Source organism: Lissotriton helveticus, chromosome 10 (assembly GCF_964261635.1).
Source record: "Lissotriton helveticus chromosome 10, aLisHel1.1, whole genome shotgun sequence".
Taxonomy (NCBI): Eukaryota; Metazoa; Chordata; class Amphibia; order Caudata; family Salamandridae; genus Lissotriton; species Lissotriton helveticus.
In genome coordinates, this window is record NC_136071.1 from 245,644,245 (window position 1) to 245,662,379 (window position 18,135).

Below are 18,135 nucleotides of genomic sequence, written 5' to 3' on the forward strand. Positions count from 1 at the left end.
ACGGGAGTGAGCGACCATTCTCATGTAAAAAAGGGCGACTGGCAGTGCTACCATCCAATCTACGCCTTTCTCTGCGCATACCTTGGCAATGCGGATTTTCAGGGTCTGATTATGTCTCTCTACGAGACCAGCTGCTTCAGGATGTCGTACACAGTGGAACTTCCATTGGTACCCTAACAGAAGGGATACTTGTTTCATGAGTTCGGAGGAGAATGGCTGGCCGTTGTCTGAATACACGACCCTCGGTAATCCATAGCGGGGGAAATACTCACGAACCAACTGCCTGGCAGTGGTCGCGGCAGTGTAATCTGGGACTGGATATGCTTCTGTCCATCTGGACAAAGCGCATACAACTACGAGGACATACTTGAAACCTCGACATCGATCCATCTGAATATAATCCATCTGGAGGACTTCAAAAGGGTGGTCAGGAGGATGGAATCCACCTTGTTCCACCGGAACACCTTTACCTGGATTGAACTGACAACAAATCATGCAGGTACGCACTTTCTGCTTGGCTGCTGCTCGTAAATGCCTGTTAAACCAGAGGTTCTGAATACTGTCTAACATTGCTTTTTCTCCTAAGTGTGCTGGACTATGTGCGGTGTTAATAATGACTTGAACCATAGAGTCGGGGAGAAACCATGTGGCTTTTCCCTTCGTCAACCATCCCTGATCTGTCTGGACCCCTCCTTGTTCAGACCATTTCTTGATTTCGTCTGGGGTAGCATGTGACTGTATATCTAGTACGTCTTGTGTAGGGTCCTTAACTGTCATACAAGTCGTCTGAACTGGAACGTCTGTCTGTGTCGTGTTAACTGGAATGTCTGGAGTCTGGGCTGTAAGCTTGGCTGTTCGATCTGCCAGGTCGTTACCCTGGGAAATGATGTCAGTGACTTTCGTATGTGCTTTGCACTTCATGATAGCGATAGCTGTCGGTAAATGTATTGCATCTAACAGAGCTTGAATGAGGGGGCCATGCTGAATCTTGGTTCCATGAGAAGTCATGAAACCTCTCTCTTGCCAGAGTATTCCAAAGTCGTGTACGACTCCGAACGCATAACGTGAATCTGTATATATGTTTACTTTCAGGTTCTTGGCTCGTATGCAGGCTTGGGTCAGAGCGACGAGCTCTGCTGCTTGAGCAGACAGGGTGTCAATACGATGTGTTTCTATAACTTCAGTTTCAGTAGTCACTGCATACGCGGCTACTAACTCTCCTGTACTTGTCCTCATACATGAACCATCCACATAAAGTGTCAGGTCGGGGTCAGATAATGCAATGTCTGTCAAGTCTTGTCTTGGCTTTGTCATGGTGTTAACAACTTCCACACAGTCATGTGTGGCAGGATTTGAAGTAACTGAGGGTAACAGTGTAGCGGGATTTAAAATGTTGCAGCGTCTGATTTCTATGTGTGGCTGAAACAGTGTCAGTTCATAACCTGTTAAACGTGCAATTGTCAAGTGCTGAGTCTGTGTTCGGTTCAAAAGAACTTCCACAGAATGTGGAACTTGTACTGTCAGGGAGTGTCCTAACACTATGGAATCACTTTGTCTGATAGCTAGAGCTGTGGCTGCAACTGACTTGAGGCACGCAGGCAGAGCCTGGGCCACCGGATCTAATGTGCTAGAAAAATAAGCACAAGGCTTGTGTTGTCCTGCTTGATCTTGTGTAAGAACAGATAATGCTGTAACATCACGTTCAGTGACAAAAAGTGTAAAAGGCTTACTGTAGTTTGGTGTCGCTAGAACAGGTGCTTGGCATAAAGCTTTCTTTAACTCATTGAAAACAAGTGTATGTTCTTGGGTCCAGGGGAGGACAGTCAATGTGGCTGCCTCCTGTGTCGTTAACTGTATCAGTGGCTTAGCTAGATATGCGTACTGAGGAATCCATTGTCTGCAGTAAGAAGTGAGGCCGATAAAAGCTCGTACCTCCTTCTGAGTCTTGGGCTGTGGAAGATGTGCTATTAACTGGATACGGTCTGGTGTCAACTGCCTACCCCACTTGGACAGTAAGTGTCCAAGGTACACCACTTGCTGGACACAAAATTGCAGTTTCGAAGGGGACACCTTGTGCCCCATCTCTGCCAGGAAATACAAGACTGTAAGTGACGCACGTTCGCAGTCACGTTCAGAATGGGCTGTGATTAATAGATCATCGACATACTGGAGCAGGGCAGTGTCAGTTGGCATGTGAATACTGTCTAGTTGTCTTTTAAGTGCTTGGCTGTAAATGCTAGGACTTTCTGTGAAACCTTGAGGAGCTCGTGTGAATTTATAGCTTCTTCCATTTAAACAGAAACCGAAAAGGAATTGGCTGTCTGGATGAATGGGGACACTAAAGAATGCGTTCTTGAGATCAATAACAGTAAAGAACGTAGCTTCGGAATCAATGGCAGTTAATAGGGAAGAAATATCTGGAACCACTGGGTACTGGGGTATGATACATTTATTAAGTTCTCGAAGGTCGATCACTAATCGATAAACTGGAGGTGCATTGGGATCAGTACGTTTAAGAATCGGAATGATAGGAGAATTACATACATTGGAGTCAGTTTCTACAACCACTCCTTGAGCTATGAGCTCGTCAATAATTTTGGATAAGGCTGCTACAGCCTCAGGTGGCAATTTGTACTGTCGGATTCGTGGCAATACAACACCTTGTTTCAGAGTGACACGATAGGGTGTAATGTGCATACAACCTACATCAGTTGGACCTTGCGCCCATAAATGCTGTGGTACATTCAGTAATCTTGGATCAAAATCACGCAATACATAATGACCTTTAAAATCATGTAAAAACAATCTCACACCTTCTGGGGAACAGCATATAACTGCTCCTAATTCTTTCAGGGTCTTAATACCTAGTACATTTTCTGGACAGGATTTCGTAAGCAACAAGTCTGTAGTTCGGGACAATGGACCAACTTCTAGGGAAACTGGTTTCGATATTTCATTAACAATAGGCTTTCCTGAAAATCCAAGGGAAACATTTCTAGAGCCTGAGAGTGGAGCCCCTGGAACCTCGTCATGACTGATGGTAGTCCTACTTGCCCCTGTATCAATCAGAAACTTTCTGTCTTTCCCTAATACTTGACTGTGTACATAGGGACCCTCTTGGTCTACAGGAACCTCGATGAGAGGCAAGCCAACCTCCCTCTCTAGGCTGTTTCATGAATACTGCTGATATTCTGGATAATCTGACTGTGCATACTGGTACATCTGTTGTGTTACGTGTTGTGTGGCAGCTATAGGCTGCGGTACTGTAACTGTCTGTTGTGCGTTCTGCGGTGGCTGGGAATTCTGCGGAACATGTTCTTGTCTAGGAGGACGTGGTCTCTCTTTCGTCTTACCTGTAGCTATGTTGTGTTTCAGAACTGCACATTCGTTTATATAATGACCTGGCTGTTTACAGTAATTGCAGGTCCCTTTAACAGGAGCTGTAGAATGACTAGTTTGACTCGGACCCCTCTTCTGACTGTCTTGTGGAACAGACTGTGCAACCAGTACTTTCATTTTCGTGTCTTTCATACGTCTCCTTTCGTGTTCTTGCTCTTCCCTGATTCTGTTCTGGTGATACTGTAGCATCTGGAGCATTTGTGATGGAGTATTAGCTTGCCAGGTACTTTCGACTTTCAATACTCTATTTTTAACTTGCGGTAAAGAATTCTCAACTAGTTTGGCAACAAAAAGATGTGGATACGATTCACTACTTGTTTTCAGGCCGCTATTTATAATGAAACATTTCTCAAATCTAGAATAAAAATCACTAGTGTCTTCATCTTGTTTCTGTTTACAGGCTGAGATGGCATCCCAATCTTCCTTTTTCGTGGCTAGTAATCTTGGCAAGACCTGTATTAACAGTTCGGGTAATTCTTTGGCTTTATCCCCAAGACCAGTTCCTGGGACTCGTGCATTATCTTCGGTCTCTAACGCGGTCCAATCTATCTTTTTCTCTCCCACCTCCCATTCTTTTTCTTTGAGTTTTTCATATATGCCCGCAGGCAACAGGACCTTTAACATTTTAATGATATCAGGATACGTGTATTCTCCCATACGGAGCATGTCCTTTAATTCTCGATGGAACCCTGCTGGATCTTTATCGTGACAGGGTATTAACTTTTTCATTTCTAGAAGTTCTATTTTCGTTATAGGGGTGTAAACAAATACTCGTTCGAGATTACCCCCCGCTCCCTTAACAGGATGTACTTCTCGTAACGGATTCTGTCTGTCTATGTAGAACGGTTTTCTTACTGGGGGTGGAACAGGAACAAAATGTGGATTCAGGAACGTTCTGTATTTGTGGCGCTGTTCTAGAATGACACTAATTAAATCGGTACCTAGACCTTTCCATCGGTTTAGGAGTAACTCGTTCAGTACATCATGTAAAGGACCTGGATCAGAATGCTGATCCTCATACAGTGTAATGAGGTGCTGGATCATATACATACCCACCAGACGCTGCTCGGCTGGGGGCAGTTTCAGAAACATTTGAGCCACTACTTCGTCTGGAAACGTGGCAGAATCACTAACCCATCGGACTGCTGATCGGGCTAGTTCTTGTTCATGCATGGTACTAAGTTCACTATAACCTATTCGTAGTTTCAGAATTTTATCTGTAGCCTGGAATATTTGTTCAAGAGAACACTGTTCTGGTACGGAAGGAGGAAAAGCTTTCTTGTAATCTAGGCGTGTGTGTCTGTCGGAAAATCTAGTTCTACCTACATACGCTATTCTGGCGGGATTCTCGCTGTCTACCTCTTAGTTTGAAGAGTCATCCTCTTTCTCGGCTACTCTCTTTTCTTCCTCCTTCTTGTGTATACTTATTATTTCTTTACGGATCTTTTTGTACATGGATTCTATACAATTTTGTGTTCTGTGTTTTCCTTCTGATATATTGTCACTCCATCTTGTCAGGACCTTCATATCTTCTTTGTTTTTATCAGGATAATCTTGTTCTCTTATTAAACAATTTATCAGAAATTGCAAAATCATGCCTTGAATCTCGACTTTCCTGTGTGCCATAGCTTCGTGAATACTTTCTGGATTCTCCCCTGTTTGAATAAAATGGTATATTCTGTCTAGATGTGGTTCCATATTCGATAGGTAACCAAGAAGCTTGCAACTCGACGTAAACGTATGGAATATATTAGCATGCTATCTTCTCCTGGCACTGGATCATATCTACAATCAGGTCCGCACTCTGTAAGATACTTTCGGAGGGCGTCATACGTAGCCAGTTTTGGCGTACGCTGTAACGCTACATCTCTGAGCGTCCGTCGCCTTGTTTGAGGCGGGGTGATAGGAGTACCTCCCCCTGCTCCTCCTGAACTGGAATCGTCAACTAATACTGAATGTGCGGGTGCTGGTAACGTGACTGGTACAGTAGGAGTACGTAATGTGGGTTGATCCTGGGGGACTGGCGCATGGACAGGACCAACGACTGGAGGCACAGGAATTACATTAACAGGAGGCTGGACTTGAACTTGGACTGGCGGAGTAGGATCTGTATTAGCATATTCTGGGACAGTGTCGTCTAAATAGGAAGAAAGAAAAATTTCAGCTGCAGTCGGTTTATGACGCAGTTTAGTCGGGACTAATGGTGGCGGTAAATTATGGGGTGCTTCCGGGGTCGCCTTCGGCAAACCCTCGGCGAGAAGAGGATACATACCTTTAATTAGGGCATTTCTCTGTCTGTCTGATTGTTCTGCTCTAACTCGTTCACCTTCTTCTAGAAGTTCCCTTTCTTGGGCTTTTTCTGAGGATTCTCTACTTAATTCTGCTTTTCTAAATTCTTTTTCGGTTCTTCTATGAGATTCTTTGCGCCATAACTCTATGGCATCTTTCTGGGACTGTCTGGCTTTCTTTTTCCATAATGCTTCTTCTACTTTCATGATGCACTCGGCATCCCATGTACCTGATACAGGCCATCTATATTTCTCTTCAAGATTCTTTGTATAATCCACCCATAAGTCTAGATATAATATGGCATCTAAGCCATGCTTGTGATACATAAAGTGTCCAGGACTGTCCCTAGGAGGGACAGGAACTGCTTCTTCAAGTAACCCTTTTCTGGTTTTTATCTGACGTAACTTTGAAAACAGAGGCATATTTGAGTCGTACTTGAATTAAACACAATACACAATGAACACAGTAATGAAATGGCAAACAAATCACTCATACCACGACATAGAAATACATTAATAACAGTTCGAACAGAATACTACCTAATACACTGAAAAACATAACACTTGAATTTCTCGAGAAACGGACTTACTAGAATTACTGGATGCACTGCTAAAACAGTACAGAACATACCGGTCTCATAAAGAGACACGTCATACCGTATCCACCTAGATGGACAAGTCGGACTGGATCTGTGTACCCAAACCCATCGGACCGGAGACAAACTAATGACCCCGTCTAGATACTCCCCCAGCAACGGTACTCACCGGGAAGCAAAACTTGAAGGCCTCGGACTGGACTGGACTGCTACGACGTCTGGTTACTACGCATGCGCTTCGAACTTCGGGCTTCAGAAACAGGTGGGCCTCCGGATACCTCGGACCTTGCTCTCTCGGCTTGGGCTCTGGTCGGGACGAACCGCATTCCTCACCGCCTCGTCTGGATGCCGGACCGCAGTCTCCGTCTCCTCCGTGGGCCTGAGGGAGACTTGATGAAGCAGAAATATCTGCACGTGCACGGTAGAGTTCCGTCACGGCTGTAGAAGGGTCAGGGGGCCTGCGTTACATCGCCGGCGCGTGGGGAAGGGGCTCGTCCCTGTTCGGGCGCCATTATGTGGTAAATAAATAATTAATTACCGGTACTATTTTTCTATGCATAAAATAAAACAGATAGCTCAATAAATAAGAGGCAGGATCCGGGGTATCTGAGTCGAACAGGCTTTAATCAGGCATAAGGGAAGGGACAGGATCGGAACAGCCTGAAATAGAATGGCATGGAATGGCAGCTGCAACGTTTCATCAACATTACATAGTATATATAGGAAAACATTACAATTGCATTGAATACAGTAGGCGTAACAAGTGACAAACGTAAGATAAGAACAAATGGGCGTACAAAGAAGGCGTGTACGTAGACATGTGATGAAGACGTCACAGAAGTGTCATAAATGGGTGGATACATGGAGGGGGCTACCTGGGCAGCTGGAACCTTTAACCTAGTGGTGCGCGCAAACGGGCCATGACGTGTAACTAGGGAGAGCTGGGGGCTCTGACTTCTGCACTAGAAGAGGAGACTAAAGTCTGAGATGTCAGGACGACATGTACCTATAGCATATCTGGTATCTGGTGTTTAGAGAACATGTTGATACAATCTAAAAGTCATCAGAGCAAAGGCTACTTGACACTAAGGCTGGTGCATGCATATATTCTTCATGTATTGCGTGTGCTATGAATCTTCTATGGATATTAATACAGTAATTCACTTGCATGGAGACAGGAAGACTAGACTATAGCTGAAGATGTTTATGCGGTTCGTTAGCTTAGGAATGTGAAGACGGAGAGCTGAACTGATAACTGTAGGCATAACATATTCTTGGCAGACAGGCAGGCAGAGCCAGGCCGGGCACCGCGCTGCGCGGCAAGAAGTAAGCGAAGGGTCAGGGATGCGGGAGGGGCTGCATCGCTCCTCGGAGTGGTTTCAGGAGACTGGAGCTTGAATCTGGTGTTCAGGCCCTTTGAGGCCTAGAAACGGGGACAATTCGATAAGTCTAACGGGCATAATGTAAAACGTTGGCAACATAGGCCTAGAAGCCTAATTCACGTTGCTTTCACGGGGACCGGATAACTGACATACTAACGTTGGACACAACTATAATTGCGTCTTTAATCGATCATAAGGGGATATATGCATATCGATCATGCACATATAACATAGGATGGGGAACACGTAGGCACACATGACAAGGCAAAATTCAATTTTCCTCAGTTCGCCCAGCAGGCTTGAGGGGCAACACAAGAGCTGGGCCTATGGGTAACGCAGGATGGTTTTCCTCTGCTTGCCGCTCTTCCAAACAGGACCTAATTAAAGCGGTGAAAGCTAAGGATGCTGGCGAAATTAGACTTGCTAGAAAAAACTACAGAAGGGCTATATCGAAGGCAAGGGGCGAGCACGAGACACAGTTCTGGAATGACCTAAAGGCAGTTAGCTTTAGGAAAGACCCCAAGGGTTTTTGGGACTTGCTGAGAGCAAGGGATAAACCCACAGACTCTCTGCTAACATGTAATATAACTGGTGAAGTATGGTTCAACCACTTTTCCCAGCTCTATTCTCAATCGGTGGGTCCGACTAATAGCATGATGTTACAGCCCTTTAGCGAATATGCAGAATCCAATGAGGATAACCTCTTTTCGCCTAAGGAAGTAGTGCGGGCGATCAAGTGCCTGGTCTTAAAAAAGGCTGCGGGACCTGACGGCATCCCAGGTGATCTGCTTCGGGTCAACCCAGAAGAGTGGGGGAGACTCATTGCTTCCCTCTTGAATATTGACTTGTACGGGGGGAACCTCCCGGACTCATGGAAGGGCGCTGAGGTCGTCCCGATTTTCAAGAAAGGAAGTCGGGACGACCCTGCTAATTATCGCCCCATAAGCCTCCTAGACTCCACCCAGAAGGTGACAGGTAAGGTAGTCCTAGGAAGGGTCTTACAGTGGATAGAGGAGAAGCAAATTCTCTCAGACTTCCAGGCTGGTTTTAGAACCGGCATGGGGACCATCGAACAGACATTCCGGTTACTGATGATCTACTGGAAAGTGGTTGTACTGGGCAAGGGCAGTCTGTACCTTGCTTTCATAGATTAGCGGACTGCCTTTGACCTGGTCCCACGTATCCAACTCTGGAGTGTCCTTGATGCTCTGGGCATTCCCCCTTATTTACTTAATATACTTATAAAGTTCCACGAAGACAACTTTGAGCAGATCAGGTGGGGCAATCAGGGCCAAAAAACACCACGCATTCCTGTAAATAGGGGTGTCCGCCAGGGTTGTGTGCTAGCCCCCACTCTTTTCTCTTTATATGTTAACGGAGTGGTGGAGCACCTATTAAAACATCCAGCAGATGCACCCTCCCTGGCTGGCAGGAAAATACCCACCCTACTATTTGCAGATGATACCCTCCTGATCTCCAAAAGTCCAGCAGGCCTGCAAAGTCTCCTAACTAATTTTAAGGCCTTCTGTGATCTAAGGGGACTTGTCATTAATGCAGGGAAAACTAAATTTTTGATCTTAAACCCGCCAAAGAAGTCTGTTAATCCACCTTCCTTGGACTCCGTCCCTCTCGAGAGGGTTAAGGAGTTCGATTACTTAGGCATCCGCCTTTGTGATTCCATGAGCTGGAAACACCACCATCAAAAGATGCTGCTGACCCACAAGAGGGTGGTGGGGACCCTCCTTAAGGAACAACGCGCTTCGTCTCTCAAACCCATAGCTCCAGTACTCGATATCTATAGGGCTAGAGCGGTGAGCGCAGCTTTGTATGGGGCAGAACTGTGGGGCGTACAGAATGTAGATTTCTTGTCCAGATCAGAAAACAAATTTCATAAAGACCTTATGGGCCTCCCGTATAGCACACCATCCCTTCCACTTCTCCTAGATACGGGCACCCGGCCCATTAGTGATCTGGCGAGACTGCGCCCCCTCCTTTTGTGGGCACGTATTTGGAGGGTCCCAGAATTGTCCAGTTATGCAGAGGGCCTCAAGGAACTTCTTTCGTCACCTGGTTGGCCCAAGGTTCGCTGGCTAAAGGAAGTCAAGCGTCTCCTTTTTGACCTGGGTCTTGAAGATGCTTGGTCTAGCAGATCTGCCCCGCCCAAGTCAATCATGAAGAAGTTATACTGGAGCTGGGTGACTAATGGCAGAAATAGCAAGGCCAATCTTTGCAAAACAACTGTGGAATTTCTGATGGTCAAGGAGGTGCCCTTTTGCGAATCATATCTGGATATGATTTCAAAATCTTGGGACAGGGCGTTATACTTTAAATTCAGGGTGGGCTTACTCCCAGTGGGGAAACTAACTGCTAGTTGGAAGGTTCCGGCACAGACGACACCCCATTGCCCCTTCTGTGTGAACAGGACTGAGTCAGTTCCCCACCTACTCTTTGAATGCCCAGCCTATGCAGCTCCACGCTGCAAATGGCTGAAGCCACTCTGTAGGATTCTTCATACTAGATCGCATAAGGAGGCACTACGTATCTTAAGATCAGATCCTCGTCCCCTGTTTGCATGTGGCCTGGCCAAATTTTTAGGTTGGGCTTGGCGTGTTAGATCCTCTAGGCTCCTGTATCCCGCTTAATCATCTATTTTAGCTTGTTCTCATGAGCAAAATCAATGTTTTTCTACCATGAAATGTATGCTTATATTTATGCACTGAACTTTTCACTGTTATTTATTTTGTATCGCTTTTTAAGATATATGAATGATATCGAAATAAAGCTTGTTACAACAGTTAGAGATTAAATGAAAAAGGAATAAGAGAAACTTAAGAAAGGGGGCATAATTGAAGAGGTGGAAGGTAGTGAATGATTGGCCCCAGTGATCGCTGCTCGCAACTCTAATGGAAGTCTTCGTCTTTGTGTAGACTTAAGGCAGCCTAGTAAGAGTGTCATCGTCATATCCTCATCCAAATATTTCAGAATTATTGATGTTGCTGGGAGAGGGCCAAGGTGTTCAGCACAATTTACCTGGCCTCGGCTTACTACCAGATAGAAATGAAAGAGTCTTCAAGAGATTACACAGCCTTCATTACACCATTTGGCACGTTGAGGTTTGTGAGGATGCCGTTTGGCTTAGTATCAGCAGCATCCGTCTTCCAGTGTGCCACGGAAAAGCTTCTTACAGGTTGTGAGGTGGTCTGTGTATACCAAGATGACATCCTTGTATTTGGTAAGGATGAAGAAGAGCATGGGTGTTGTCTTGGTATGGTTCTAGAAAAGCTTGACAATGTAAATCTTACTATTAAGGCTGAGAAGTGTCAATTTGCCACCACCACCATCAATTATTTGGGTCACACCATCTCTGGTGATGGTGTCATGCCAAAGTCTAATTTGGTAGATACTATCTCTCGCATGTGTGCTCCTACTTCCAGAGAAGAGTTGATGACATTTTTTGGTATGATTGAGTACTACAACAAGTTTGTTGAGAACTTTGCGGAACTTAGTGTCAACATGAGGATGCTTTTGAAGAAAGGGGTTGAGTTCAACTGGAATATTGTTAGTGAGAAAGAGTTTACAATCCTCAAGGAAAAGCTCAATTGTGCACCAAGACTTAACCGTTTATACCCCTCAAAAGTATCTATCATCACCACTGATCCAAGTATTAAAGGTTTGGGGGAAGTGCTTCAACAAGAAGGTGATGAGGGCATGAATACTATTATGTTTGTGTCACATGGGTTGAAGGGTGCTGAGTCTCGCTATTCAGTCATTGAGCCGGAAGCTCTGGCTGTGTTCTGGGCTATCAGAAAACATAAGACATTGTTGTGGGGAAGTAAGTTTCTTGTTGAAACAGACCACAATTCTGTGTGCAAAATGTTCACTAAAAAAAGGTATAGATCTGGTTTCAGGTAGGATAACCAAATGGGTGATTGCCTTACAAAAATATAATTTTGAAATAAGGTACATACCAGGCATAGAAATGGAGTAGCTGACACGTTGTATAGATTGGTGGGAAAGGTCGATGAGAGTGAGACTGGTGAGGATTTTGAGGATGATGATGTTCACATGTGCTTTGTGGATGAGGAGATCGTATCTGAGGATCAGTGGTGAGAGGAATTATCTTCTGATGCAGTACTTCCTGAAGTTTTGCTTCTGGTTAATAAAGGGTGGCATTCCAAGAAACAGGCTTCTGAGCAAGCTGGGACATTTTGGGGAGTGAAAGATGAGTTGAGGGTGTGTGGTGACCTTTTACTTCGTGGCACAAGATTGGTACCTCCTCTGAAACTCCATAGCAAATTGATCGATTTGGCTCATATTTCTCATCTAGGAATGTTCAAGACAAAGGAGAGGCTTCGCTTCTCATATTGGTGGCCCGATATGGACTAACAAGTAGAAAGGCTGGTAAGAGATTGTTTAGCATGCACGATGTGTGAGAAGTCAAAAGTTGTGAGGGTACAACCCATGGTGGTCAGAGAGTTATCTTGTGGACCATGGAAGGAAATAGCCTTCGATATTCTTGGCCCCATTAATTCCGAAGGACAGCAGCTGTTTGTCATAGTCGTTATAGACATGTTTTCGAGGTGGCCAGAAGTTTGATTCGCGAGTGGGATTGAAACTAAAAGTGTGATTGTGTTTTTGGAGAATCTCTTGGCTAGGGAAGTTACCCAGACACCATTTTAACTGATAATGGCATTCAATTGGTTTCTCGAGAAATGGAAACTTTCTTAAAGAAGCATGGCAGCAAGCACAAGAAGTGTTCCCTGTATCATCTTGAAACTAACGTCATGGTGGAGAGGTTCAACAGAGTTTTGAAAGAGACAACTGTTTTGGCTAAAGGTAGCAGTCTTAATTGGGAAAAGGAGGTCATAAAGAAAGTGGAGATTTATAGGTTGACTCCTCACTGTACAACTGGGAATTCTCCATTTGCTTTATTTAGAGGTAGATCTCCTTGTACTCTAGTGAAGCCATCATGAGTAAGAGACTTGGAAGGAGCTGCAACCAAGAATGTACGCACTGATGAATGGCTTAAGAGAGAAGTTGGGAAAATCTTAGCAGGGAAATCTTACTTTGACTCTAGAAAGGCTGCAAAGAATACTGTGGTTGCTGTTAGTGACATGGTGGTTATCAAACAGTCTGGATTCAGTTAAAATTTTCCAAGCCCATTCGGGTAATCAAAGTGTTTGAGAATGCCATTAAAACTCAAGATCACCGTTTTTGGAAGCTAGGGAGAGTTGTTCCATACAATGGTCCTGTGTGTCTCTCTGATTCTTCTGTAAAGGTTAATGACAACCAGGGTCCCGTTGTTATTTCCAGATTGTCCTCTAGGGTCAGCCAGGAGCCATCCTATTTGAAAGACTTTGTACAGTAGTTTGGAAGTGCAACGTTTTAGCCTCTTTGAGCAATCCTTGCCCTTTTATCCTTTTATTTCCTTTGCTTTGCTATCACTGTTGTATGGTGTGTTTTCTTTCTTTTCCTCTTTTCTTTTCCCTCTCTTCTCTCTTGCCCCACTCTCTCTCTTTCAATTGTGTACACGGTTTTTTTTATGAAAGAAGGGAGGTGTGTGGCATCTGTAGCTTGCTATGCTGCAGTGCCATGGTTACCAGGGAATGTATTCTCTGTGTTGGTATCTTAGTTACAAGAGGGGTTGGAATGTGATCATTGGAATGATCTGGTGGACTGTTGGTGGACCCAGCTGCTGGGACCTGGATGGGATCTTATTACTAAAGAATAAACGTGTACTTCTTTCTACAACCTGCCTTGAGTGATCCTTTCTGCTGATACTAGGATCCTACACTTGGCTTTTCACATTATAGCTCTTTTTTGCTAGACAGTGTGTTCGCTACTCATAGGTGGACCCTTATCACTGCAACCTTAGCGCATTGATGCCTTCGGGCATTTGTTGCGCTCTACAAATACCTTTCATGTCATATCATGTAGTGAAGTCGGATTTTAAACTGCAATTCTGAAAAAGTCTCTTTTAGAAAGTTTACGTTTTCTTGCCTCAGCCATTTAGGGGCATATGTATCAACCTCCGTGTTTGAGATCTCAAATAGCGATTTTTTTAGAAATCACTATTTGAGAATTGAAAAACGGGATGTATTTAAAAATTCACAATTTTTTTTCAAATTCTTAATATTCCTTAATTGCGATTAGCAAATTGCGAAATCGCAATTAAGGAATACCTTCCCATTCATTTCTTTGGGCCAGAAGGCCCATAGGAATGATTGGGAAGTAATTCTCAATTTGCGATTCTCAATTTGAGAATCGCAAATTGAGAATAATTTCAAGGGTGCAAGGGTGTCATAAGGACACCCTGATGCACCCCTGAAATGAACATGTGTGCACATATGGCGCACATACATGCTTTAAGGGCATGTATGTGTGCCACATGGCACATTTGCAAATGCCAAAAAGTGCATTTGGGAAAGAAATCACAAATTACCACCAACTTGAAGTTGGTGGTAATTTGCGATTTCTTAATGAGAAATCGCACAACTTGGGTGCTTCATACATAGCATTTAAGGAATCGCAATTTGCGATTTCTTAAATTCTTACGCAAAGTTAAGGAATCGCACATTTTTTGATTCCTTAAATTTGCGATGCGATTATCCACATACATACTGTTTTCTGAATTTTGAGTCGCAAACGCTGCTTTTTTGTGATTCACAGCGTTTGCGAATCAAAATTCGGTTGATACATATGCCCCTATGTGCCTGCAGCCTGTCTCTGGGTCACCTGACTGGGCGTGGTTGACAGTTGGGCTTTGTGTATTCTTCCTAGAAAGCCATACACTATTGGGAGCTTAGATGGGACTGGATGGGCCATCACTGGCAGGGTGGGAGGGAGGAGCTGGGCACAGCCCTACTTACACTTGAATAGGCTGTGGCCTGGCTCCGCAAAAAGGGCTGCATACCCCTGTAGTTAGTCTGGAGCCAGATCAGGGAATGCAGGGCATCTGTGCACTTCAAAAGCATGCCTCCAAAATCCTCTTTCTCTCCAAAGGAACAAATGTATATACAAGAGGGACCTCTCACACCAACTCTTCTGTACACTTCTGGACCTGAAGAAGGATTGCAGTGCTGTTACAAGGACTGCCACTTTGCTGGACAGCTGCTCTGAAGAAACTGCTGTCCTGCTGCAGTGACTGCTGGTACAGGTAAGAGTAGTGGGGCGGTGGGGAGTCAACAGACGACGACGAGGGAAAATAAAATAAAAAGAAAACCACTTACCTTGCGATCACTGCATCGCCGAGTGCAAGGTAATTTTTGTATGTTTTTTATTTTGTTTTCCCTCCTTGTCATCTGTTGACACCTCCCCCGCCCCACTGCTCTTACCTGTACCGGCCGTCACTGCCCTGCTGCCTTCTTCCCTCTTGCCTGGGAAAGAAGAACTGGACCTGTAACTTTATCTTGAGCCCAGGAACCCAGAGTGACTGATCTGAGCATCAGGGACATAAAAGGCTCCCCAACCAGCTCCAGGACATAGCTGCAGCATGTTCCAACACACCAAGAGGTACCTCTCAGATCCTGCATCCTTCGTGTGGCTCACAGGCTCCTAAATCATGCTTTTGTTTTTTTGCGTCTGTAAAGGGCCAAGTCGTACTGAGACAGTGACTTTCGCATGGAAAATCAGAGCGAGCCGCCGCAAGCCAGTATCTTTGCCCAGCAGCATCGACAGCCCGTGGGGGACCACCAACAAGAAGCTTTAGCCTGCCAGTCCACAACGCCTGGCCTGCTCTTTGCACCATGCCGACAACCACTTGCTACGCTCTCCTTGCTCTCCGCAACCCTCTCCAACGCGAACTGGACTCTTGCCACCAAACTTGAGACAGTAAACCTTCAGCAAGACTAATTTGGGACTGAATCCTACGCGTGCTCCATCGTGGTCGGCCTGCACTGGGTATCGCATCCCTCGAGAAAAAATAGAGAGAAAGACAATAGAAGGGAAGAATGGGAGGGAAAGTGGCATGTGTTGTGTTGAGTCAGATCCCAGTGTTGTATTGGCGGAGTAATGGATGCTGGAATCAAATCACATATAGACAATAGCCCCTACTAAGTGGGATCTTGATTGATGTGGGTCAAGTGCAAAATTCAAAGGTAAGTGGGGTAGGTTAGTTCTTGGAATTCGTCTGAGAAGTAATGTATAAGAAGTGTCCTCACCTTGTCAAAGGATACTAGCGTTTGTTTTGCCACTACCATCAGCTTTTCAAGCCCTAGTAAATCCCATAGTTTGTGGAGGCAATCCCTGTGGGTCAGGACAGTGTCTGAGCCCCATCGCACCAGCAAAAGTTATTTTTCCACTCCTAGTGCTAGGGTGATAGCTCAAGGGATACATCAACAGGTTCGGGGCCCTACTAGTATGTAGCTAGGAAACTGGGAATTTCTCTTATATATTGTGTCAACAGCATCTAGCACTTCTTGCCAGTGTTGATTTTTGGTCACTGATATATAATGTGGGTTAGTGTTCCCCTCTGTCCACATTGCCACCAGCGTGAACAATCTCAGCTCACTTTCCAGTGTGCAATTCTCGCTGGGGTATAATACCAATAATGTGCAATCTTAAGGAACATTTCTTTACTGGATCTGCTACGTGGGGAGGCACGAGACAGGTGAAGTATGTCTCACCATTCTCTATCTGTAAAAATGAGTTTGCAGTCCCCATCCCATCTGTGTTGTGCTGATGTTTTGGGTAACTTCTGTGGAGTAATGAGGAAGACATATATGTCAGACAGCAAGCATTTCTCAGAGGATCGTATAATGAACCCCTTCGCGAATGGTGTGATGGGACTACTGGTGTGAGGTTGAATTGAGGGGTGAGATACCCAGTGACGCAATGTAATGTACTGCCAAATAGCCTTGGAGGAGAGGCCATAAGCCTCCTGTAGCTGAGAACATTCCATAAGCCCATCACCATCAAAAAGATCTCCCACTCTTTTACAGTTGGCTTACTGCCATTTGTTGTAAGAGGAGCCCTGCAGTGAGGGGAAATGGGAGTAGACAGTCCCTTCTGTACTTGTACTTTGTGCCATAACCCCATAGTGGCATAGAAATGTATACCCCAGTCGTGGTGCCTTTGTCAACCACCTTACCTTTCAAACATGCACTCCCGCCACTACATGGTCAATAAAACACTAATGTTTTTCAGTTGGGGGCATGACAACTCCACCATGTATCGCAGCTGTGCAGCTTGGTAATAGCTCTCCAGGTGGGGAACTCCCAGACCCCCAAGCCTCCTGTGGCTAATATGCCTGTGCCTTTGCCATCCATGACTTTCTCCGGTCCCAGAGGAACTCCCAGATAAGAGTTTGAAGTTTGTCTAATGTCTGCTGTGGCGAATGGAGTGGCTGTGTCTGCATGACAAACAGTACCATCGAAAAAACGTAATCTCTACCGCTGCCAAGCGGCCCAACCATGAGAGACCATAACACTTCCATTTAGACAAATCAGATCATGCCCTTCCTACCAATGCAGTATAGCTCTATTCAGCCGGTGCAGTGGGAGTGGGAGTGGGGTGTATTCTCAGCACTAGATATTTCACCCCTTGTGTAGCCCCAGAAAATGGAAAGTCTGACTCTAGCGAGGACCTGTCCGCCTCAGGGATATTGAGATTTAGTATTGATGTTTTTTTAAGTTGGTTTTAAAGCTGGAGGTTCACCCCAAAAGTCTTGAGGTCCTCCATAACTGCAGTTCGAGATGTGTATGGGTCTATTAGGGTAAACAGGACGTCATCCGCATAAAGCACTATTTTACTGGATCTGCCTCTCATGCTAACACCAGAGAGCCGCTGGTTACCACAAATCGGTACCGTGAAAGGCACCATATACAAGGCAAACAAGAGGGGTGATAAGGGGTAGCCCTGACAAATACATCTCACAATAGGGACAAGTCGGGATAGAATTCCATTCACCCTCATCATAACCTCAGGGGAGGCATAGCTACTCTCAATCTAACTGCGAAACCTTGGACGAAGGCCAAAGCACACAAGTACTACTTGGAGATAGGGCCAATGTACCCGGTTGAATGCCTTCTCTGCGTCTATAGTAAGGAGTAGGGCTGTACTGCGGTAGCTTTCTGTCTTATCAAGAAGGTGACAGAGTTGCTTAGTGTTATCGCCGCAACTCCTTTCGGATATAAACCCTGTCTGGTCTGAATCTACCAAATGTTGCATATAGGGGGCTAGTCGATTTGCCAAGATACCTGTAAAGATCTTGGTATCTATATTAAGTGAGGATATAAGGTGATACGAGGAGCAGTGCCTTGAGTCCTTTCCGAGCTTAGGGATAACAGAGATCGTGGACAGTTACATGGCAGGTGCAAGGGAACCCATGGAGCTAAAAGCATTGTAACGCCTTGCTAGGATAGGGGCCAGGAGAGTCCCAAAAGTCTTATTAAAATCTGCACTAAAACCATCACAACCAGGCGCTTTACCAGTCTGTAGAAACTGTATTGCCATAAGAATTTCATTGGGGGT

General features: G+C 45.1%; 1 protein-coding gene across 2 annotated transcripts in view; it reads right to left on the reverse strand.

Moving 5' to 3' along the window:
- TMC5 (transmembrane channel like 5) overlaps positions 1–18,135 on the reverse strand; it is a 571,516-nt gene that overhangs the window by 81,977 nt on the left and 471,404 nt on the right. The gene's annotated exons all lie outside the window — the stretch shown is intronic.